The sequence below is a fragment of the Myotis nattereri genome (genome assembly GCF_964212035.1).
Source record: "Myotis nattereri genome assembly, chromosome: 21".
In the NCBI taxonomy this organism is placed as follows: domain Eukaryota; kingdom Metazoa; phylum Chordata; class Mammalia; order Chiroptera; family Vespertilionidae; genus Myotis; species Myotis nattereri.
In genome coordinates, this window is record NC_138097.1 from 3,146,428 (window position 1) to 3,171,747 (window position 25,320).

At 44.7% G+C, this 25,320-nt stretch overlaps 1 long non-coding RNA gene across 1 annotated transcript in view; it reads right to left on the bottom strand.

Moving 5' to 3' along the window:
* Positions 1 to 6,352: 6,352 nt before the first annotated feature.
* The window catches only part of LOC308535769, a 47,746-nt gene continuing 28,778 nt past the window's right edge, over positions 6,353 to 25,320 (bottom strand). Inside the window, exon 3 of the long non-coding RNA XR_013997301.1 lies at positions 6,353 to 6,614. This is a non-coding gene — a long non-coding RNA (uncharacterized lncRNA). The remainder of the gene's footprint in view (positions 6,615 to 25,320) is intronic.

The following is a 25,320-nucleotide window of genomic DNA, read 5'->3' on the forward strand; positions in this document are numbered from 1 at the left end:
GACCCCTTGCTGGGCGCCCAACTCCTCTGCTCCTGCATGAGTACGAGCTGAGCCCCAGCGCGCTGGAATAAAGCCTCTTGCAGTTTGCATCAAGTGACGTCTCCTGCGGATGATTGGGGTCGCCTTCAATCTATGGGACAGAGTGAGGGTCCCTCTTGGGGGGTCTCACATTTGGGGGCTCGTCCGGGATTAGACGACCACCCCCTCATCCGCGGAGCCAACCTTGGAGGTAAGAAGGGGTACCCCAAGTTGTTTGTCTTTGTCTTGTGTTTGTCAAGCAGTCTGGATTTGAGTGCGCGCTTTCGGTTTGGCAGCCGTTCGGCAACTCGTGAGAGTGGCCGAACAGTGGTCGGTAGACGTGCCTGGAGGACCACAGGTTGCAGCCCTGGGGGACGCCCCAAGGGAAGAGGGGGAGTCAAGGGACGCCTTGAGCTCCCATTTGGGGGGTGTAAAAGCCCCCGTTTGGGGGGGTGTAAAAGCCCCCATGTGGGGGGGTGTAAAAGCCCCCATCTGGCTTTTTTTTCAGTTTTTCTTCCACGGGGTCGGAAGGCTGTTCTTAGGTGTCTTTGTTTGTTTGGTGTTTGTGTTCTTTTGTTTGATTTTGTGGACTCACTGGACGGACGCTATGGGACAGACTCAAACTACTCTGTTAAGCATTATGGTCGTTTTAAAGTCAAGGGCTGGGCCAAACCTGCTTGCCAGCCTCAGGTGTGGTTTTCCAGAACTGCTGAGAACTTGGGACCTTGAAGCTTACTGAATTCAAATGATAAAAAACTTATGTCTTGCATTTTTGAATGTTATTCTTAAAAATGTTACTGATTGAGAAAAACTGTGTGTTGTGGTAGCTAAATGCCTTTGCTGAATGAATGTCTGGTGAAAGTGTGCGAGTGTGGAGGGAGGGGGCCTGCCCTCTCCTCTCCTTTGTGTGGCTCCACAACTTTGGTCAGGTGGGTACCTGAGTGAAGATCTGTGAAAGCAGGTCACCCCTCCCTTGTCTGTCTCTCGTCACCGATCATCATGAGGTCGGGACAAAGTAAACCTGCTGTTCTTAATTACATGTTAAAAATGTTTTAAGGAATACAATAGAGATTGTAAAATTAAAATGAATGCTAAAATACTGAGGAAGCATGAGTGAACTGAGTGAACAGCTGTTTGTTTGTGTGGAACTAGCCAATTTGCTACCAAGAGGGGGGACTGGACGCAGTCTTAACTCCTCCGGTAGGTTCTCACCAAAACGTTGGTCAAGAATTCTGTTCTGGGACATGGGTGCCAGGAGTGCCCCCACGCCCGTCTGGGGAGTTGGGCATTGTTTTGTTCATCTGCTCAGCTCCAGTCTGGGCTAGTCTACTGAGAGTGTAAATTCAAGTGTTTATCTATTTTGGCTGCTCATTACTAGTCTGTGTAAAGTGAAAATTACTTTGATTTATTTTGCATTTCTGTTAATTCATCTGGCTAAACGTTTGGACTGGACCCGCGGTGGGCTGCAAGAATCCCTAGCAATTCTCAGAGTCTTTTGCTCGCCACTACAGAAGGAATCAGCCCACTTAGTTAATATAAATTTCTGTCTATCAGTTGCTCTTACCTGGGTTGTAAATCGCTGTAATTCCAAGATTGCTTATAAAAAAGTAAAAGAAAAAATCTATGAGAAAAAGCAGCCTGGGCTGAGAGAAGTGGGGAGGGGGAGGGTTGGCAGTTATGCTGCTGGCTGCAAACCTAACAGGTCTTATCAATGAACTTCAAGGTTACAAAAAGTAACTGTAAGCACAGTCTTTCTCTGCCCTGGTTTATTCTTTTAACCCTTCCAATGCTAAATTAAACCGATACCTGTTCTTAGTTTTGTCACAAAAGGTCTAGATATATCTTAAGAATAAAAGTACTTTAAAATGTGTTCATAAATATTAATCTAAAATTGCTGACTGTTCACTTTTGATAATCATTAAAAGATTAAGGTTTCTAAGAATTAAAAAATTCTAATACATTAAAAACTAAACTCCCAGGAGAAAAGCGGAGGAGAAACAGACCTGAAATCTGCAGCCACCCTGGTGATTTAGAAGTTTAGAACTGTTTACTAGGCAGACTCAGCCCCTGAGAGCCAGGTCAAAGAAGGGGGGGCTGGATGCCTGAGCTGCCCGCTGCCCTGAAAGAAGAAGCAGCAGCGAGACAAGTAGGGAAAGCTGTGGATAGAGCTAGCGGAAGCTCCCTGTTTGCAAATGTACTGAAAGGGTTTAGTACCTGTTGCTGCTGGAAGAGGAGGGGTTAATATCTCCTTCCAGTGCACTCCCTTGAAAGAGGCCTGGTTGCTGCTCTGCCACAAAGGGAACTGGTAAAAAGGCAAAAAGCAGGGCCCTAAGGGTTAACAAAAAAGCACTCTCCCTGGACCTGGGAACTATCAGGACTTTGAAATTCTCCAGGAGAGGAGGAGTCTGACTCAGACTGGACAAAACCTCGTGGGGTTAGAAAAACCGGAGGCTGCATATTGAACTTATAGACTGCAGTTTACTGGGCAGAGGTCCAAGCCCAGTTATATAGGGGTTAAGCTACCTTGTACAGCAAAACAACTTTCTCCTGTGCCAGAATACATTTTAAGAAAATTAAATGCATGATAAACCAGTAAGCTGGAACAAGTAAAATAGGGAAACTAAGCAGAAACCACTTTTACCCCAGATGGCTCAACACAGCCTTGCCTAGGTAAAGAGACCTCTCCAATGATCCTGTCCTTAGCAGTGCCAAGAGAGAAAGAATAAAGACTTTATACCCCCCATCCAAAGAACCCCACATCTGTTCTTGTCAGGCCCCCATCAGGGGACTTGGGCAGTGTTTCTGTTATCTGCCAAAATTCCCAAGACTGTAAAAGTACTTGTTTACTGAAAAGGTGTAAATATAGATGTTTATTTAATGTTTATATGTCTACTTAGGTGTAATTATTTGTAGATAAATAAAACCCCTGGATAATTTTCTGGTGATTCTGGAACAGCCTATTCAGTCTTGACAGAGCCAATGGGACCAGTAACATCTAAGAAGACACCAGTTCTAAGAGCCACCGGACAAACTGCCTTTTTCCTTGGACATCAAAGAGGACTGTGGACCTCAGAAAGAACACGGTAACTCATTCGTTTCTAGTCATGCCAGAATGCCTGTACCCCTTACTTGGACGTGATCTCTTACAGAAATTACAAGCCACCCATAAGCTTGTTCGAGATGCCCTGCCAGTGCCACCTCGGACTCTGTACATCCTTTCCAGCCTGGGGACTCGATATGGGTAAAAAAAGTTCATGACCCCAGGACTCACCCCAACTTGAAAAGGACTATACCTGCAGAAAATTGTATAATAGACTCAGATGATGCCTGCATCTTCATAAACATGGCTTCAGAAAGACAAGGACAATTTTACCTTATATAGAAAGGTCAAAGAGTGGACTTTAGTCACCTCCCTAAAATGTTTGTATAGCCCTGCCATATCTCATGTTTAGTAGCGGAGGATTTGACTGCCTGAAGAGGCCATGATGCCAATATTATGTTTCATTGTATTAATGTGTTGTATTAACCTTCAATTCTCTTACAGGTTTAAATGTAGCTGTAACTGGCAAATGTCCAGTCTCCCACACTGAGGAACATTGCTATAGCTATGTGTTAGCTGTCCTGGAAGGGGACTATGTGGGGTGAACTCCAAAAGTAAAGGGTGTCTAGCTGCCAAGAGGGCAGGTGCCCAACTGGGCAAAGGAGAACACCTATCAGGTTTTAGTCTCTATCGAGAGACAGTTGACAGTTGGCAGCCTGTATACTATCTTATAGGCCTGTGTGACCATGCCCATGTCAGAGGTGGCACAAAACCTCAACTGTAAAAAACTGGGAAAAGCCTGTTTGGAATAGAAGGTCTAAGGCATGGTTATGCATTTCTAAAGAACATAGAAAGAAGGTTTAAAGGCTGGTTTGAAAGTATGAAATTTAAAAAGGTTATATATATGATAAAAAGAAGAAAAAAAAATGTTGAAAGAAAATTAATCAAATGATACAGGCCAGTAGGTCAGAAAGAGTAAATAATTTACATTCTGCCTCCCTAAACAAAGGGTAAATAGTTATGCCAAAGTACTTAGGAAAAATGATAAAAGAAATATAACAGTTACAAGGAAAATCAGAAGATCTTACGGCAGGTCAGTGGCTTTTTCTCCTTATGTAATTCCTCTGAAATTTGGCAATGCTTAATAAGTCATGGCAATACATTTCTTTGCATAAATTCAGTAAGACTGGTTTCCAATAGTGGTTTTATTGACCGGAAACTTTAACTGGAGTATCATATTTTAAGGAGCCCTATCTGAGCTCTGAAGACTTGAAGCCAATAAAAGTGCCACAGGAAAAGCCTGGTATCCTGCTCGGGAGCCCTGAAGATGACTGGCGCTGGAGCGTCAGGCCCATGCCCTACCATCACTGGCGGTTGGTCAGAGTAGAAGGGGAGCAATAAGGATGCCTCTGCATCCCTGCGGAACCCCATACACTCTGGGCCGCAACGAGTAGGAGGGCTACTGAGATGGGCCTTAAAGCCTAGAGCGTGGGCTCAGGTGGAGTTGCTACAGGTGAGGGATTCACCTAACACAGCAGATACTGCAGGCAGGCCTGATGGCAGCTGGATGGCTTGGCTTCCTGGCCCTACGGGGCACATTAAGATTCAGTCATAAAATTCCAGCAAAGGTAGTCGGTTACCATTCTTGTTGTGTTTATGCAAACATCAGGCCAAATTGAATACAGTAGATAAATTGGTCTTGATTTGGCTTTTTGATAGCCATAGAGGAGTTTTAAGAAGAAAAATCCTATTTCAACAGAGGTTATTAAAACTAAAATGTTTTCTTTCCCTCCCACCAGACCATTTGTTACAGTTTGTCTCTGCCAGGTCACAAGCCCACCTCCTTCTGTGCCCAGGCCTCATCGTCCCTCTGACAGATAGCAAGGATCTCTTGGATCTGAGAGAAACTTCTGTCCCTCCTCAGCACGAAGCAGTTACAGAAGAGAATTCAACGCCCATTTTCCCTGAAAGAATTCAGAGCCAGGATCCTTGAGGTAATATAATAAGCAGTTAGACAGACATGAGCAGAGCAAGGACGATGGGCCAACTGGCACTGACTCCCCAGAAGCAGGAGGGAACTAGGCTGCAGACAAAGCAGCCCAGGAGGCTGCCCTAAAACCAGTGGGGCCTTTACAGATTCTAGTGACTCTTCCAGACCTTGTGCTACTCATCTCACCAGTTTACTCAAGTTCTTTCAGGTTTTATAGTCTACCCAGCAAGCAGACCAGAAGCACGTCCAAGATGATCTGCCTGTATCCGGTTCATCCCTTCCAACCTGGTGACACTGTTTGAGTAAAGAAATTTGCCACCCAAGGACTGAAAGGACCACCCCCACGGCAGTCAGGTCGACGGGATCCCGACGTGGCTTCATCACACCCGGCTTAAGACAGCCCAGGCAAAATAGAGAAGTCTAGGACTCAGTGGACCCTCATATCCACCCCCTTATGGGTCCTCTTATTATATTGCCTTTAATTCTTACTTTTGGGCCCTATATCTTAAACCGACTGGTCACCTTTATCAGAGAAGAAATAAGTGCTGTGCAGGTACTAGTGCTCAGGCAGCAATACCAGTCTCTCTGCCAGAGAGATAGTTTCAAAAAGGAATGTCTAGAGACAAAAGTTCCATGATTAGAACTTACCAAAAAGCAAATGGGGGAATGAAAGAATGTTACAAACTGCACAGGCCCAGCTGCCAGGCCTAGCTGCCTGTTTTATCTCAACTCCCTAGGCTTCCCCCATTAGAGATAGGAACAGAGAGAATGACGCCCTCCCTAAGGCTGTTTCAGGAGATAGCCCCAACAAAGGGCAGGCTGAGTAAACAAGGCTTCAGTCAACCTTGAGATAAACAGGTTGTGAAAACACCAGGCAGGAATGCCCTATCCCTATCAAGACACAAACCAGACCCTTTGGAATTTCTTTGTTCTTACCCTCCTGCATGCAACCCCTCCCTAATGTATGATTTTTGCATATAAATAGCTGAAAGACCCCTTGCTGGGCGCCCAACTCCTCTGCTCCTGCATGAGTACGAGCTGAGCCCCAGCGCGCTGGAATAAAGCCTCTTGCAGTCTGCATCAAGTGACGTCTCCTGCGGATGATTGGGATCGCCGTCAATCTATGGGACAGAGTGAGGGTCCCTCTTGGGGGGTCTCACAATGGAGTTGCCGCAACCTGCACGGTGGATTTCAGCATGACCTGTAGGAGAACCGACGCACAATGAAGATACTACACAAGAAATACGAATTTTTAAGGCATGGGAGGCCAGGTGGAGCCTCTTGCAAGAAGAGGAACACACGAGTCTGAGTCCTGCCTCTTTTATTCAGTTTGGTTACACATTTGCCCTTTAGCAATGCATGCAGGCAGAGCAGATAGAATCAAAGGTCAGTAAAGCTCAGTAAAGTTTAGTTATCAATGTAAAGATGATCAGGTCAGGAAATCGCCTTGAGCCATCGCAATCACAGCGGAGCACTCTATGCTGATTCAGCCCTGCGAGATCAAGGTCCATCTGCCTTCCACTGTCTCTTTTGCACTTTCATGCTAATGCAGCTATGCGGTGGTCTCTGGCATGGAGTCATTGAGGAGTGAATGAAATTGAAACATACGTCTTAAATGCTGCACTGTCCTGCTACTCAGTAAAATAATAAATTCAATTTAAAAATTGGCAAAAGATTCTGAGAAGACATTTTAACAAAAGAGATAAAGACAGTGTAAATCAATGTATGAAAAAATGTTCACCATCAAAAATTCTTAGGTAAATAGAATTAAAACAAAAGCGAGTTAACCTATACTCATTTTCAAGGTACTCATTAAAAAGATTAACAATTACATGTGCTGGCAGGGTTGCAAAAAAAAATGGATTTTTTTTTTAATACTGTGGGTTTGTGGGAAGGCAAAACCAATGACTATTTGGGTCACATCTTAAAGTGTAAAACATTCACCTACACAACAGTTTGATAAGTAAAACATATACAAATATAGAGAAAACTGAACACAAATATTCATGCCAGATTTATGATACCATAAACCTGGAAATAACCACAGTCATAGACAAAGCAATAAATAAAGTCATTATCCAGAGAACACAATACTACTCACCAATAATAAATTAAATATTCATATGAGCATAAGTGTTGAATCTCAAAATAACTGTGTAGCATGAAGAAAACCAGTATTTGTTAAAGAACATACCTTACAGTGCCTATAAAATTATGAAAAATATGAACTAATCTATTGTAAAGGAAGGAAAATCAATGACTGCATTGAGGGTTGGGGAAAACAGAAAGATTATAAAAGTGTAGGAGGTAAAAGTAGGGTGTACCAAAAGTAGATTTAGATTTTTTGGTATGGAAAAAATACCATAATTAATAAAAAATAATAATACAAGAATATACTCTGTCCTCACAGCGATGGCTCAGTTGATTGGGTGTTGTCCCATTCAGGGGAAGGTCATTGCATTCATTCCAGGTCAGGGCACATGCCCATCTCCATCCCAGTAGAGGGCAGGGAGGAGGCAAGAGAACTATGCATCTCTCTGTCTCCCTTTCCCTTCCCTCACCCTAAGAAAATCAAAGTAATTTAAAAATATTTTTTAAAGCCCTGACCAGTTTGGCTCAATGGATAGAGCGTTGGCCTGCGGACTCGAGGGTCCCAGGTTCGATTCCGGTCAAGGACATGTACCTTGGTTGCGGGCACATACCCAGTAGGGAGTGTGCGGGAGGCAGCTGATCGATGTTTCTCTCTCATTGATGTTTCTAACTCTCTATCCCTCTCCCTTCCTCTCTGTAAGAAATCAATAAAATATATTTTTAAAAAAAATTTTTTTAAAAGAATAAGTTCTGTGTTTAGTGTACTCATAACTGTAAGTCAACTTTTGTCCCACTCTCTATCGGTGACAGATAAGCGTATTTCACATGATGGCAATTTCATAGTTTTATCCTTATGTCAAGGCTCACCAAATAGTACACATTAGAAAAGTACACTGTCTTTTTTTTTAAATATATTTTATTGATTTTTTACAGAGAGGAAGGGAGAGGGATAGAGAGTCAGAAACATCGATGAGAGAGAAACATCGATCAGCTGCCTCCTGCACACCCCCTACTGGGGATGTGCCCTCAACCAAGGTACATGCCCTTGACCAGAATCGAACCTGGGACCCGTTAGTCCGCAGGTCGACGCTCCATCCACTGAGCCACACCCGCCAGGGCGAAAAGTACACTTCCTTGTATGTCAATTCTCATTTGCTGGGAGGAACAGCCTTGCCTCAGTGTCAGCAAATACTGGCAAGCAGTGAAGACTATTACCATCAGAATCAACAGCAATTCTCACTGGTTACAAAAGACACATCCTGAGACTGATTACAGGATTATCCTTCCTCTAGGTTTGCTGTCTTGCCTATTGAGCAAACCTTGAGGTGAACCTAGAGCAGCCAGGGGAATAAAAAAACCCGTTAGATTATTTTCTTTGCCAATGACGTCAGCCCCGGAAACAGTTACGGAGGCCCTGAGAGGGTCCGTACACAAAGGTCACACCAGCCACAGGTCCTGGGTCACTTGTGGGTAACGTTCAGAAGAGGCACTTTCCGTCTAATTTACTGCAGTCCATCCCACTCACTGTGAACACAGTGTTTCTGTCCTGTGATTCCATCTAAACATCAGAGTTCTACAAACAAATGACACCAGCCAGTGAAACCTCGGACATCATGGCCCATGGCTCCTTTACAGTGTATGCGGAGAATTTCCCCTAACCATTGCTGAGAATTATGTAAAACACTGTGAGCAAAGAGTGTAATTCATATTGTTCACAGAAAAATAGCAAAGGCCTCCTCTTCACGAAGACCATTGACTTCACCAATAAGAGGCAACAGAATGCAAATTAGAACCACAGAGTCATGCATCATGCAGTCTTTCTTTCAAGGCCTTGGTCAGCAATACCAAATAAGCCAATATTGGACAGAGAGTGGTTTTCTACCATCATGTTGTACCTTCCAAAGCACAGAAAGTTTGGGACCCCAACATAACTGTTTACTTCTCCATGCTGACAGATCACAACTTTCCTTTCATCATAGGGAGTAAATAGGACCAACAAAATTAAAGGTGTAAAAGAAAATCACCTTTATAAAAAGATCATGAATGAGAGCAAAGGACAGCAAGTTTGCAGGTTGGTGAATTGGAACCTGAAACAATTCATCAGAGCATTATGTGAGAACCACAATGTCCCTGACAGAGGTAACACTTCTTAGCTAAAAACAAGTGCTCTGGATGAAACCTGGGTCAGGTCAGTTTCTCTAATTAGAGAGAAAGGAATGAAGATCCACCAGGAGCTCAAAGTATTCATAATTTTATCAAGCAAAACCCCTGAGCATGCAGAGGTTGTGATTGATACATACTCTTCAGGTAAGGCAGATGTAAGATGGGAAACAGCTTCCACACAAATACTTGCATTTACCAGGTGTACCAGTTAATAATGCAGATATTTTTCAATAGGTGGAGTTACACATATGCTGATATACTAGTATATGTGATTTGATATGTATGCTATTTTGTTGTATTGACAACAAGCTTCAAAACTTAATATGTCAAATTTTCTGAAGGTGTTAACATCATATATATTTTTATGCTTAAAATGTCAAATTTCATGTCAAAAAAAAGCATTTGCAGGAAGTTTTAATTCATTACTTTATTTTGAAGAATAGTTCTGCTGAAAGTTATCACATACTTCTGGAAGCTATGGTAAACATGCTCCATCTCAAGGTACTTGTGAACGCTGGTTTAAATGCTTTAAAAGTGATGATTTCGATGACCTAGACCAGTGATGGCAAACCTTTAGAGCTCGGCGTGTCAGCATTTTGAAAAACCCTAACTTAACTCTGGTGCCGTGTCACATACAGAAATTTTTTGATATTTGTAACCATAGTAAAACAAAGATTTATATTTTTGATATTTATTTTATATATTTAAATGCCATTTAACAAAGAAAAATCAACCAAAAAAATGAGTTCACATGTCACCTCTGACACCGTGTCATAGGTTCGCCATCACTGACCTAGACCCGTGGTTGGCAAACTGCGTCTCGAGAGCCACATGTGGCTCTTTGGCCCCTTGAGTGTGGCTCTTCCTAAGCATTAGGAGTACCCTAATTAAGTTAATAACAATGTACCTACCTATATAGTTTAAGTTTAAAAAATTTGGCTCTCAAAAGAAATTTCAATCGTTGTACTGTTGATATTTGGCTCTGCTGAATAGACAAACAACATCCAGGTCAACCAAAAAATGATGAAGACCAACAATTACAAGCATTATTGGATGAAGATGTGTGTCAAACTCAAAAACAACTTGCAAAAAGTTAAACTTTGCTCAGCAAACAATTTCCGATCATTTACAAGCAATGGGAAAGATTTTAAAGGAAGGAAAATGGGTGCCACATCAACTGAACGAAAGACAAATGGAAAACCGAAAAATCATCAGCAAAATGTTGCTTCAATGGCATGAAAGAAAGTCTTTTTCGCATCGAATTGTGACTGGTGATGAAAAGTGGATTTATTTTGAGAATCCCAAACACACAAAATCATGGGTTGATCCAGGTCTATCATCAACATCGACTGCAAGGCCAAATCGCTTCGGAAAGAAGACAATACTCTGCGTTTGGTGGGGTCAGGAAGGTGTGGTGTATTATGAGCTTCTAAGATGAGGTGAAACCATTAATACTGATCACTACCGACAACAAATAATCAATTTGAACCACATTTTGATCGTGAAACGACCAGAATGTGGCAGAAGACGCTGCAAAGTAATTTTGCTTCATGATAACGCACTATCACTCACTTCAAAACCAGTTAAAGACACATTGAAAGAACTTGCCTGAGAAGTATTAACCCACCCACCGTATTCACCAGCCCTTGCTTCTTCAGATTACTATTTGTTCCAATAGATGGCACATGCACTTTCTGAGCAGCACTTCAAAATGTACAAAGAAGTGAAAAATTGGGTCTCTGAATGGTTTGCCTCAAAACAAGAAACATTCTATTGGGATGGTATCTACAAATTACCTGAAAGATGGGGAAATGTGTAGCTAGCGATAAACATTACTATGAATAAATCAGGTTGTAGGCCTGAGCAGATTAGCAAATGCAATGAAGCTCTTTAAAGCCTCACTTGTACATGAAACTTATGAGGAATCTAGCAGAGTCTATGGTCCAATAAAAGGGTTTATATTGAGTTAAATGGATCTAAAAGATTCTCCTTTTGTGTTTTTATTCTGAGTGAGAAAGATAAAACGTTGCCTTCACATTTAAAGCTTTTCTCCAGTGTGAACTCTCAGGTGTCGAACGAGGGCAGATTTGTAGCAAAAAGATTTCCCACATTCAATACACTCATGAGGCCTATCTCCAGTGTGAACTCTGTGGTGTTTAAGGAGGTTAGAGCTATTACTGAAGTACTTCCCACAGTCACTACACTCATATGGCTTTTCTCCAGTGTGAACTCTCTGATGCTCTGTAAGAGCAGAGTTTTGTCTGAATGACTTCCCACAATCATTACACTCATATGGCTTTTCTCCTGAGTGAACTCTCTTGTGGTAACGAAAATGACTATTGGACCTAAAAGACTTCCCACATTCACTACACTCATAAGGTTTTTCACCAGTGTGAACTGTCTGGTGTTCAGTGAGGGTAGACCTATGACTGAAGGACTTCCCACAATCAGTACACTCATATGGCTTTTCTCCAGTGTGAACTCTCTTGTGTTGAATGAGGTGAGAGGTTTGACTGAAGGACTTCCCACAATCCCTACATTGATACGGCTTTTCTCCAGTGTGAACTCTCTTGTGTTTAAGGAGGAGACTATTGCACCTAAACAATTTCCCACATTCACTACACTCGACAGATTTTTGTCTAGTGTGAACTTTGTCTTGTTTAGTGAGAGAAGACTTTTGATGGAAGGGCTTCCCACAATCAATACACTCATAAGACTTTTCTCTAGTGTGAACTCTCCAGGGTCTATTGAAGTTAACAGTACATCTAAAAACTTTCCCACATTTGTTACTCTCATAGTTCACTTCTCCAGAGCACACACTGTAACACTGAAAAACTTTCTGCTTGTGGCTGGCAGCTTTTTCATGTTCACTCCATTCATGATGACTTTTTCCCTTGAGAAATGTCTGTGAAATCTCAGTTCCACTGTGTGGCTCCTCAGTGTTAAGAGGGGTCTGGTGCTGGAGAATCCTTGAGAGAGCTTGGAAGTCAAACCCAACCTCACTATTGGTTGAAGGCAGCCCTGGTAAGTAGAAGTTTAATCTGGTCATAAACGAGGCCCTGTTCATAGCTTCTTGCCAGGGCTTCTCTCCACTAGAATCCCGCTGTTGCTGGTGAGGGTTTGCACTGAAACAGAAATCTCTCCCACATGTGTCACTACAAGAGGCTTTCTGCTCAAAGTATGTTGCTTGTGACTCAGTCAGGTGCAGAATATCTTTTAACATTGAGACACACTGCTTACAGAGATGGGTCCTCTGGGTGGCTGGTGCTGTCTTAGAAGCCCTGACCTGTGACTCTCCTTGTATAGATACACTGTGGTCAGGACAGGACTCATCTTCTGTTTTATGCCAACAACCTGAAAACAGAAAAATGGTGAGGAAATGAATGTTGACTGGTGACAAGAGGAAGTCCCATTGCAAAAGTGTGTTCCACATAGTACCTTGGCTTCATGCAACTGGCTGAAAATAAAATATTTGCAGGAAGGATTTAAAAGATGTTGCTATGACATATGTAATACCCTTTGTAATACTTTAAGCAATAAAAAAAATAAAAATAAAAATAAAAAAAATAAAAGATGTTGCTATGAAGTTCTGGCTACTGAAGGTCAAAAACAAGGGTGACCTCAAACAAAATATAATACAAGCATGACAAGCACCACATAGAACAGCAGAGGGATCATCTGCTCATTCTTCTGCTAACAGCATTCAGCAGGCTTGTCTGCTTGTGACTTGGGTAAGCTGTGCAGAAAATTGGTTACATCTTAGTCCAATTAAAATTCAATAAATGAATAGCTGGTATTCGAGGTCTACTTAAGCATGCATGTGCACCTCATAACACATCAGCAGGTCTGTGTTGGAGAACACTGCAGAGAAAACCTTGCAGGGGGACAAATGATGCAAAAAGGCCACAAGGGTGAAGGTAGCCAAAAGCCAGGAAGTCACAGATAAAATAATGATTCAGCAAAGTGTCCAGTATGGAAAAGAAAAAGTAGAAATGGCACTTGCACCTAAACACTGTTGGAAATGTGCAGGTTCTCAGTATGATCTAAACACCGCACTTAAGTCATGCTTCTCCCAGTTGCAACTCAACAGGACCAAGCCTCTTCTAAGATCATCCTGCATGTTCACCTTGTGAAATACACAATGGTTCTCCCTGAACCTTCTCCATACAAGTACGCAAAAACCTAAATATTTCAAGTATAAGTGAAGGACAGCAGAGGTAAGTAGCCAGCACTGGCCCAGAGCAACTCAGCATGCAATAGTATTCAGGGAAGAGAATATTACAAACAATGAAAGGAGGGTCTAACAAGAACTGCACATGGCTCATGTAAGTAAATCCCATAACATGGCACAGGCTTTCATAAAGAAGCTTTAACTGGAGAAAGGGCACAGAAGTGGAAGCCATGGACTTGGACACAGTCACCTTCCTAGGAAGAGGAAGTTAATGTGGGTCCCATTAAGCTGTATGCAAGACTTAAAACTTCCACACACTCTCTACACTTTCTGAGGCAATGGATGTTAGGGATGTTTGGTGAGTCTATTGCTCAGGGCTCTCCACACAGCTCAGCACTGGCAGCAACGGCACATTTGACAGGACAGAGGGAGAAATTAGCAGAACCCATCATCTGGCTCTGAGAGCTACATCTGCAGAATAAAGGGAGAGAGAACAACTCAGGACACTAAGATAGATGTGAAGGACTTACCTACAGATGATACAAGTGCAAAAACTTCCAGCATCACATCACAGTACTCAAGTCTCTGAGCCTCATCAAGGAGCCTCCATTCCGCCTGAGAGAAGGCAATGGCCAGGTCCTCAAAGTTGGAGACAATTCATTCCATCATCAGATTCTCTCCTAGGATTTTACATTTGTCATACTCCCCACACTCCACATTCATCTGCTCCCTCTTCATCAGAGAAGATGCCAGGCCATGGTCCGATCAAAGTTACTCTCTGCTTATATTCCTACTGATACTGTGTTTTCCCAGAACACTAAAGGCCAATGAGCAGATAAAAGATACCTGAACTCTAGGCCTCACATGTCGACCTCACTGCCTATTGTCAGTAAGTGGTTGTCATGAACATAGGGAGGGAGAGATGTGGGCCATAAAGAGAGTGTGAGTTATTTTTTTTTCTTAAAGTATTACAAAGAGTATTACCTATGTCTCCTTCCCCCGCCCCCCCCTTGACATTCCCCCGACTTCCCCCACCCCCCAGTGTCTTGTGTCCATTGGTTATTCTCATACGCATGCATATAAGTCCTTCGGTTGATCTCCTACCCGCCCCCAACCCTCCCCAGGGTTCCCACTGTAGTTTGACATTCCACTCAATGCTGCTCTGCCTCTGTATCCATTTTTGTTCATCAGTCTATAATGGTCCTTATTATCCACAAATGAGTGAGTTCATGTGGAATTTTTCTCAGCTTCCCAGGGGCCGTCTCAGTCTCACAGGTGCCATCTCAGCCTCACAGGGGCCGTCCCCGCCTCACAAGGGCCGTCTCAAGGCTGAGGCCTCACAGGGGCTGTCTCAGCCTCACAGGGGCCGTTTCAACCTCACCGGGGCCGTCTCAGCCTCACAGGGGCTGTGTCGACCCCACGGGGGCCATCCCAGCAACACGAAGTCTGGCACCCTGTCCTTTGTTGGGCGGCTCCCCACTGGACAAAATTTCCAGGCATTCCTGGTGGCTGAATATCTGGTATGCTTGCTTGGATTTTGTTTTCTACCAAGTGCACAGACTGCCTGTCTGCCGTCTCCCAGCGTCCCATGTGAGACTGGATCTGGTGGACCTGCCTGTGCATTTGCTAGTACAGCAGTTCTTCGTCGCCAGCCCAGCTGGGTCCGGCTCCGGCTTCCTCCGAACCTGATTCTGCTTCTTGAGTGTGTCCCTTATGTATGCGAGGAGTTGAAATCTGCATTCTGCTAGGCTGGGCTGCAAAAGCGCTCGTGGTTCTCTTTGTGCCACTAGCATAGCTTGGGTGGGGATATAAATTGAGTAGGGCGGGGTCCCCGGGAATCACCAGGGCAGAGCAAGGGGCAATGGCATCTCTGCGACTCCTCGCCTCTCCGTGACTCCGCGTCTCATGTCCCCGAGTGCCGGGGAGCAGCTCCGCAAGACAGCCACTCTCACTCTCCAGCCCATTGCAAGGCTGTCCCGCCTCTCCCCGTAGGGGTCTGGGACCTCAGGATCCCGCCCCAAACAAGCTCTGTGGATGTGAGAGTCTGCATCCCCTTCTGATTGAAAAAAACCACGCATCCAGTTGCAGCCAGTCTGGCACGTGACTCCGCCCCTCTGTTCTTGGCAAATCACCAGGGCGGGGCCCAGGGCAATGGCATCTCCATGCCTCCTGGCCTCTCCGCGACTCTGCGTCTCGTGTCCCCGAGTGCCGGCGAGCAGCTCCGTGAGACAGCCACTCTCGCTCTCCGGCCCATTGCAAGGCTATCCCTCCTCTCCCTGTAGGGGTGTGGAACCTCAGCATTCCGCCCCAAACCAGCTCAGTGGACTCGAGAGTCTGCAACCCCTTCCGACTGAAAAAACACACGCATCCAGTTGCAGTCCGCCTGGCGCGCGACTCCGTACCTCCGTTCTTGGAGCCTCTGCACAACCTACTCAGTCTCAGTGCTCTTCTTTCTTTCCTTCCAGTTGTAGAGCTTCCACTGGGCCAGCTTTCCCATGGTTCTGAACGATAACTGTTTGTTTTGTAGTTGGTAGTCTCGATGTTGTTGTGGGAGGCAGCACGCACAGGTCTGTACCTTATGCCGCCATCTTGGTTCTCCCAAGAGTGTGAGTTATTTGACACTGGTCTTGTCAGGCAATAACCTTCTGGTCTCCCAGATTCTCCTTCTCAAACCGTGAAAAACACGGCATCACACCTTGTCCTTCTGACTATTATCCCAAGGTGCGGAGGCCATCACTTTGCACTCCTGCTGAACATAATTCTTGGGAGCACATGTCTCCCACACAGCTTCATTCAAAGATAACACAAATGTGCTGTGATGAGCATAATAATCAGCTTCTTTTCCAAAATTCTAACTCACCACCTCTGTAATATATTTCTCTCTTACCCTCTTTCTTCCCCAGGCCAGTGGAAATTTTCAAGACCAAGTCACACTAATGCACACTATTGTATTCCTACTGATCATTGTATCAGCCCTCAACAACAGGCAGGTGTACACAACTCTGACACCTAAGCTCCGGACCTGGCATGTAGCACCACAACACCTCTCTTTTCAGGAATTACCCTAAAATTCACCTTCTGTATGATCCAGACACCACCAGAAATGAACTCACCTTTCATTTGCTCTTATGTCAATGGCAGGACCCAATGGCCATGAATTCACACTCCCTCTCCAAGTGCTCATAAATCTCTACTACACCTCTCTCACACCTGCACTCCCAACGCCCCAGCCCCCGTAGTCATCTCCTTGGCCTCTTACTATTACTCAGCATATGTGGTCCAGAGAATGCTTGCCAGATTCAAACAGAATCAAGTAATTCCTAGACTCTGATAGCCCACAGTCATCAGGACTCAAGGCTGTCCTGCTATGAAGGCCTCTCTCCATGACTGTTTATTCCTTCAACCTCACCTATTGATAACCACAATCATATCTCAAATACCCAGAGCCCATCTCCCCTGGTGCTACACTTGATGTCCCTTCACCAGTCACAGCCAACATCTCTCCACTTAACTGTCACTCAAATCCCAGCCCCGATGGCCCTTGCACCATGCTTAGTGAGTCTCACAGATAACCACTCATGCCTCTAAGCTAATCCACAAGACTGACTACAACACCCAGGCCACACAAAGGGCCACAATAATATCCCAGTGAGTGTTTAGATAAGTAAATATGTACCAACCCTAGTTTCATTTGTTTGAATTACTCTTCAGCCTCCAATTCATCTCATGTCCACTCATCTTTTAAAAGTCTTGGCCACTGGGAAACCAATATCTCTCTCCAACACTCTACATGACCACTTCTGTCCCTCTGCTGTGTTGTGACACCCACCTCCTACAAACAGGGGCCCCAGCAGGAAAGCCAGACCTCAGGCTCACACTGCCCGATATGAGCAACTACTACCATCATCATCCTGACCATGATTCCCTATATTAAAGTGATCTACTGCCCTGAATGATGTGGCTCAGTTGGTTGAGCATCTACATGCACTGAGAGGTTCCGGGTAATAGTCCTGGTTAGGTCAGATGGCTGGGTTGAAGGCTGGACCCCACCAGGTGTTGTGCAGGAGGCTACTGATCCTTGTTTCTTGCAAATTGATGTTTCTCTGTCTCTCTCCTCCCCCTTCCTTTCTATGTCTAAAATAAATAAAAATATTTAAAAAAATAAAAAAACGATACATACCGATTCTGAACCAGCTCAGTCTTCACAACAAGCCTTTGCACTTCCTGGTACCTAAACCTGAAAGGACCCCCTTCCCCCCGCCCCCATATCTCGTCCACTGGTTGCCAAAGACAGGTCCACTTCATAAAGCCGTAATCATGACCTTAGGATTCTGGGCTGTCTGTCCGAAGTCCCCAGGTCCAAGGGATAGAAGAGTGGCTGGACATGTGAGGCCTTGAAATAGCCTCCACAGTCCAATGCCCCTAAGTGATTCTGCTTTTGCAGGAATCTGTGAAAACTAAAGGTCTGTTGAGAGTCTGTCAACCACCAGCAGGACCCTTGGGCTCAGGATGCTCAGTACCCTGGCCCAGCGACAGGGCCAGGTGATGCCTACATTACCTCAGGGCTCAATCCTCAGTGCACACACTTTCCAGTTACCTTATCATGTATAGTACTTCTTCCTGTCCTTTAACTGCTGTCCTCTTCCTTATCTGTTCTTCCTCTGAACAGTTTTAGGAAAAGATGAGGACCCTATCTCAGAGAATTTCCCTCTTTTGATCACAACCATTGATGGCCCCAGTGTCCTGAGATTGAAAGTATAACTCCAAACACAAACCTTTGCAACATCTTCTTTGTTGCCTTTAGGCACAAAACAGCCTGGTTCCCAGAATCCTCCCTGCTCAGTCAACCCATTGCCCTCTTTCCCCATCACACCCTGTGTCACCCATGAGGGACTCACTCTTCTGAATGCTGCAACCTGGGCTGCAGGCCCTGAGAGCCTCTGCACCTGAGGAAGCGTGTTACCCACACTGCATAAAGACAGCCCCCTAGAATGCATCCTCCAAAACTGGGATAAGTTTGACTCACAGACCTTTTTTTATTTTTATTTTTTTTAAAATATATTTTATTGCTTTTTTACAGAGAGGAAGGGAGAGAGATAGAGAGTTAGAAACATCGATGAGAGAGAAACATCGATCAGCTGCCTCCTGCACATCTCCTACTGGGGATGTGCCCGCAACCCAGGTACATGCCCTTGACCGGAATCGAACCCGGGACCCTTCAGTCCGCAGGCTGACGCTTTATCCACTGAGCCAAACTGGCTAGGGCTGTCCAGACTTTCTTTACTCTAAGGACAAGCTAGAGGCAGGCGGGAAACAGTAAACTTAGTCCTTTGCTTCTGGCAATAACAACCCAAAGTCCACTGAGGGAAAAGGCAGAGGCTGCATCCCCGCCCAGAGCTGAGCCAACCTCAATTTGCCCCAAGATAGATGAAGGGTCTGGTCATACTTTAACCCAGATCCCCTTCTTACCCTGAGACATAGGGCAAATTAAAAATAATTTAGTAAAATTCTCAGAAGACCATGACAAATATATTGAGGTCTCCCAAAACCTCATTCAAGCATTTGACCTCCCATATAGAGACATCATGCTCATACTAAACCTGACCCTCTCAGCTGCTGAAAAGCAAGGTCCTGAAGCTGAGAGGTGGAAAAGAAAACATTGCCAGTTCTGTATTATTGAAGGCCTCAGATGTACTAAAACAAAGCTTGTTAATTACTCTAAGTTAACCACGGCTAATCAAGGGGCTAACGAAAACCCCTTGGCCTTTTTGGAAGGCTCAGTGAGGCTTTGGTTAAGCGTACCAACATTACCCCCGATTCAGAATTGGGACAACTAATTTTAAAGGACAAATTTATCACTCAGGCTATCCCAGACATCAGGAGGTTACAAGAATTGGCTATTAGTCCCAAGAGTACGTTAAAGAATCTCCTGCAAGGTGCCACTTCTGTGTTCCATAATAGAGACCAGAAGGGGGAAAAAAGGTGTCACAACACAGCAAAGGAGAAGCCCGGCCAAAACCACGGCTCTTTGTGCCGTGCTTCGGGGGTAGGAGCCCCAGTCAGAGCCGGGAGGTGAATGGTCAGTTCTGGTCATCTGCTATGACTGTAGACAGGTTGGACTTATACACTGGAGCTGCCCCAAGGGGTATGGTAGACCCCTGAAGCCCTGCCTTTCCTATCAAGGAAATCACTGGAAGTTGGACTGTCTCAGGAGAAAGAGGTCCCTTGGAGCAGGGCTAGTGACCCAGCTGGCCCAACAGGACTGACGGGGCCCGGGGTCTCCCAACCTGGCTCCTCAGACTGCCACCTCCACCCAGGGGCCCCGGGTTACCCGGATAGTGGGGGGCAAGGAAATTAACTTCCTCCCGATGCTTCAGCCACCTTCTCTGTACTCCTCCCAAACCCTGGTAAATCATCCTCAGAGGCTGGAGCCATTACAGGATGTCTGGGAAGCCAACAAAGATATATTTTTCGGGGAGAACCAAGATGGCGGCATAGGTTAACGCCGGAGTTTGCTGCTTTGAACAACTACTTCAAAAGTGAAACTAAAAGACAGAACGGACATCACCCAGAACCACAGGAATGCTGGCTGAGTGGAAGTCCTACAACTAGGAGGAAAGAGAAATGCATACGGACACTCAGAGGAGGCGCAGTGCTGAAGTCAAATTCTGAGGTGCGGAGTGCGCGGAGCGGGCTGGCGGCGGAGGGCGCGGTTGGCGTTTTCAATCGGGAGGGAGTCGCAGACTCTGAGCTCCAGATACAGGCGAGTCCTTAGGGACCCAGACTCAAACGGGAGAAGCGGGACTGTCTGGCTTCGGTCAGAGCGAGTGCAGCTTTCTCTTTGCAGCGGGTGCTGGGACTCAGAGAGGCAGAGCCCCTGGGGACAGGACTGAGAGCGGCCATAACTGCTCTCTCCGGCCCACCCTATTGATCCTGTGCGACCCGCCCCGCCCAAGCCCTGCACAGAGGCATTTGCCGGATAGCCTCAGGCAAAGGCTAGATTAGCACCTCCCTAGAGGACAGAAGTTCTGTGCTGACACAGCTGATTCTCATAGCCACTTGGCCTGGAGGTCAAACCCTCCCTGGTATTAGCTACAATAATCAAGGTTTAAATATAAGACTGCGAACAAAGACCACTAGGGGGTGCACCAAGGAAGCATAACAAAATGCGGAGACAAAGAAACAGGACAAAATTGTCAATGGAAGATATAGAGTTCAGAACCACACTTTTAAGGTCTCTCAAGAACTGTCTAGAAGCCGCCGATAAACTTAATGAGATCTACAAGAAAACTAATGAGACCCTCGATCTTTTATTGGGGAACCAACTAGAAATTAAGCATACACTGACTGAAATAATGAATATTATACAGACTCCCGACAGCAGACCAGAGGAGTGCAAGAATCAAGTCAATGATTTGAAATGCGAGGAAGCAAAAAACACCCAACTGGAAAAGCAAAATGAAAAAAGAATCCAAAAATGCGAGGATAGTGTAAGGAGCCTCTGGGACAGCTTCAAGCATACCAACATCAGAATTATAGGGGTGCCAGAAGATGAGAGAGAGCAAGATATTGAAAACCTATTTGAAGAAATAATGACAGAAAACTTCCCCTACCTGGTGAAAGAAATGGACTTACAGGTCCAAGAAGCGCGGAGAACCCCAAACAAAAGGAATCCAAAGAGGACCACACCAAGACACATCATCATTAAAATGCCAAGAGCAAAAGATAAAGAGAGAATCTTAAAAACAGCAAGAGAAAGAAACTCAGTTACCTACAAGGGAATACCCATACGACTGTCAGCTCATTTCTCAACAGAAACTTTGCAGGCCAGAAGGGAGTGGCAAGAAATATTCAAAGTGATGAATACCAAGAACCTACAACCAAGATTACTTTATCCAGCAAAGCTATCATTCAGAATTGAAGGTCAGATAAAGAGCTTCACAGATAAGGAAAAGCTAAAGGAGTTCATCACCACCAAACCAGGATTATATGAAATGCTGAAAGGTATCCTTTAAGAAGAGGAAGAGGAAGAAAAAGGTAAAGATACAAATTATGAACAACAAATATGCATCTATCAACAAGTGAATCTAAGAATCAAGTGAATAAATAATCTGATGAACAGAATGAACTGTTGATTATAATAGAATCAGGGACATAGAAAGGGAATGGACTGACTATTCTTGGGGGGGAAAGGGGTGTGGGAGATGCGGGAAGAGACTGGACAAAAATCGTGCACCTATGGATGAGGACAGTGGGTGGGGAGTGAGGGCGGAGGGTGGGGCGGGAACTGGGAGGAGGGGAGTTATGGGGGGGAAAAAGAGGAACAAATGTAATAATCTGAACAATAAAGATTTAATTTAAAAAAAAAGATATATTTTTCTCAGCCATTGTAAGTTGTTCCTTTCACATGCCTTCCTGACCCGGCAGAAAGCCTCATATCCACATCAGAGACTGTATCTTCTCAACCCCGGGGCTCAAGGAGGACTCAATAGTCTAACAGGCCATCTATTTCAGAAGCCCAAGGTTTATTGAAACGTTGTTATACTGAAGAATAGTAACCTCCATCTCGTTAAAAACTACTGTTTGAAATTTTAACCCTGCTATTTTGGATTCTGTAAACACTTGCTTGCTTAAATAATAGGGAAAATAAGACTACTCCCATTCCAGAGAGGCCAGAAACTATGCTCCAGACAGAGCTGTCAGTGCTGGCGCCAGGCCAGGCCTTGGGATATGGTCTCACCGCCCCTTCCCAGCACACAGGACTTCTTTCTCAGAAGGTCCGAAGTCTCATTCCAAATTTGGAAGGCAAAGAGCTGGAAAAAGTATTAAAAGGGAAGACTTCCTCCATTGGGGCCTAGAATTTGACAGAGACATTCTGCTCTCAGCCCGCTAGCGTAATAAAAGACTCCAAATTAATTTGACTTATTAAGGCGTCTCATGTCGGCTCGCTGACTTACAATATAACAATACTCCTTACAATACCCCCATCTTAGGGGTACAGGAGCCTAACAGAGGAGGAGGACTAGTTCAGGACTTATAACTAGTAAATAAGGCAGTGATTCCTATGCATTCAATTGTCCCTAATCCTTATGCTTCACATGCGTAGATTCCGGAGGACACAAACTGGTTTATAGTACTAGATCTCAAGGATGCCTTTTTCTATATACCCCTGTCTCCTAACTCACAATCCCTTTTGGCCTTTGAAGATCCCAATAATCAAAGCAGTCAGCTAACATGGACAGTGCTGGCCCAGGACTTTTGGGAATAGCCCTCATTTATTTGGGCAGGCCTTTGAACAGCTCAAAAAGTCCTTTCACAGGCACCAGCTTTATGTCTTCCAACAGGTCAGCAGCATCGACTCCTAGATTCATCTGTTTCGAGTAAGCCTTGAACGCAAATACAGGAGAGAAGGATGAAGCTGCATTACCATCAACTGAATCACCAAATTCCCATTTGTGTGAGCCTCTAGAGCAGCGGTTGCCAACCGGACCACCGGTGGTCCATGATGTCTGAAAGGTTGGTGACGACTGCTATACAGTACCTGGAGCTTCTCTTTTGAAGGGGTCCTGAAGAGTTAATGAGTGCCAGATAAGTAAAACACACTGGTATTTCTAGATAATCAGTGTTTTTATCTTTTTAAAAATTCTTATTCTGTCTTTTCATAAGTGTCACCTGAACCCTGGGCTGGTACTTGGAAGAAGACTTCTCTGCCCTTGCTGGGACCCAGAAACACCATAAGATGTTCCTACTTAGAGCCCTTTTTCTGTATCTCTGGTGTAGCAACTTTCTCACCCATACTGGCTCCCCAAATCCCTAACTCCTGAATATATTATAAGCAGCCCAATTCAGGGTCAGATAATCTCAAATTGGACACATATCTCCCACATCCCTTTCAGAGTAAAATGTGCGAAATCTTAGTCTATAAGACACCTTATGCGACCACTACCACGAACAAGACCAGAACCACTTCTCAAGCCTCTACAGATTTTTATTCACAGAGAAGCCCTCGACTGAGCAGGGCAAAGTCTGTGCCATGAATATAACTTCTTGCTGCAAGCAGCTCAGCTAAAAGGAAGGCCTCATAGCCTCTTGCCCCAGAAGTCTGGGCACCAATTAAAGCTATAATGCCATCCCTACTGGCTAGCTCCCCTTCTCAGACCTTGGTTTATATTGTTTTTATAAAAAAAATTATTACTCATCTTTAACCATTGCCTGTTTATGTTTCATATCCTCCCATTTAGAAGCCCTAAAGCTATGAATGGTCCTCCACATGGAACTGCAAATGGAGACAGCTACATCCATCTTCCGTGGACCCTTAGCGCACCCACTTCCGATGGGACCCCTTTGCCAGCAGGAATCAGCCAGACAGACTGGAGTGCCCTGTCTCCTACCGCATTTGGGATTTCCTAGTCAGAGGAGGGACTGAAATAGATATTTTAGGGGTGAAATAGGCAGGTTTAGGGAATTTTTAGAATTGGGGGTCCACGGGGAAAAAAAACCAGGGCTACAGACTGGGAGAAGTTACATTTCCATAAGACAAGGGAGAAGGCAACAGTTACTTTTACATAAGATAAGGGAACTGGGAGAGTAACAAAAGGTCTTTAAAAAATAAAGGAGGAAGAAAACCCAGAGGGAATATGACAATAAGGGGGGCCTTACATGCCCGATGTGAGATTTGACCTTTGAGCTCAGGAGTTACTATAGTAACCAATTCAAAAGGGAATACTGACCAATCAGAGGGGATATCAGGACACAGGGACTTGAAGCCTTTATAAACCATGGAAACAGGAACTCGGTGGGACTCTTTCCCCCTCGCCACGTAGGAGTCTGCGCTGTAAGATTCTTTCCCCTTCCCCATGTAGGAGTCTGTACTTGTTCTTCAATAAATTTCCACCTTTGCTATACCATCTTCCATCCATGGATTCATTCTTTGACTCTGATGGATAAAGAATCTGGGGGAACCATCCTGCCAGTGGAACACTGTGTATTCCAGTCCAAAAATGTCGTATCACCTAGGTTGTAGGTTCAGGTTCGATCCCCTGCCCTGATTGGGGAGTATATGTGAGGCAATCAATGTTTCTCTCTCTCTCTCCCTCTTTCCCTCCCTCCCTTCCTTCTTCACTTCCACTCTCTTCAGTCCGAGGCTCGATACAATGAGCTAAACCGGTCAGGACTGGATTCATTCTTTTTTAAGGGTGGATTACTGCGTCAACAAAGCTCATTCCCCCCCTCCTCCGCAAAGATATAACCCTAATTTACAATTCCACACAATAAGAGGCACTTTACTTTGACATGAACAAGGATGCTTTAATCATGTGAATGAAGCAGATTCCCTGTATTCTAGCCACGTGAAACAATTCTGCATTTTTATACAAAGTGAGGTATTTTTGCCAAGAGGGAGGCAGAATTTACCATCATAACCCTGATCCAAGGAAGCAAATGACAGGGGTGAGAAGGCACCATGGCCCTAGCTGGTTTGGCTCAGTGGATAGAATGTCAGCCTGCTGACTAAAGGGTCCGGGGTTTGATTCCAGTCAAGGGAACATACCTCGGTTGCAGGTTCCGCCCAGGCCCGGGCCCTGTGCAGGAGGCAACCAGTCAATGTGTCTCTCTCACATCCATGTTTCTTTCTATCTCTCTTCCACTCTCTCTAAAAATCAATGGAAAAATATCCTCGGATGAGGGTTAAAAAAGAGAGGTATTTCGCACCAGGCAGAGCCCTCTTTCAGAACTGCTGTGTATTCTGGGTGAAGTTATCTGATGGCTGCTCGTGCATTAATAACAAGTAGCACTTCGATTACCAAATAAGAAAAACTACAACAAAAAACAACCCTTCAACCTTCTATG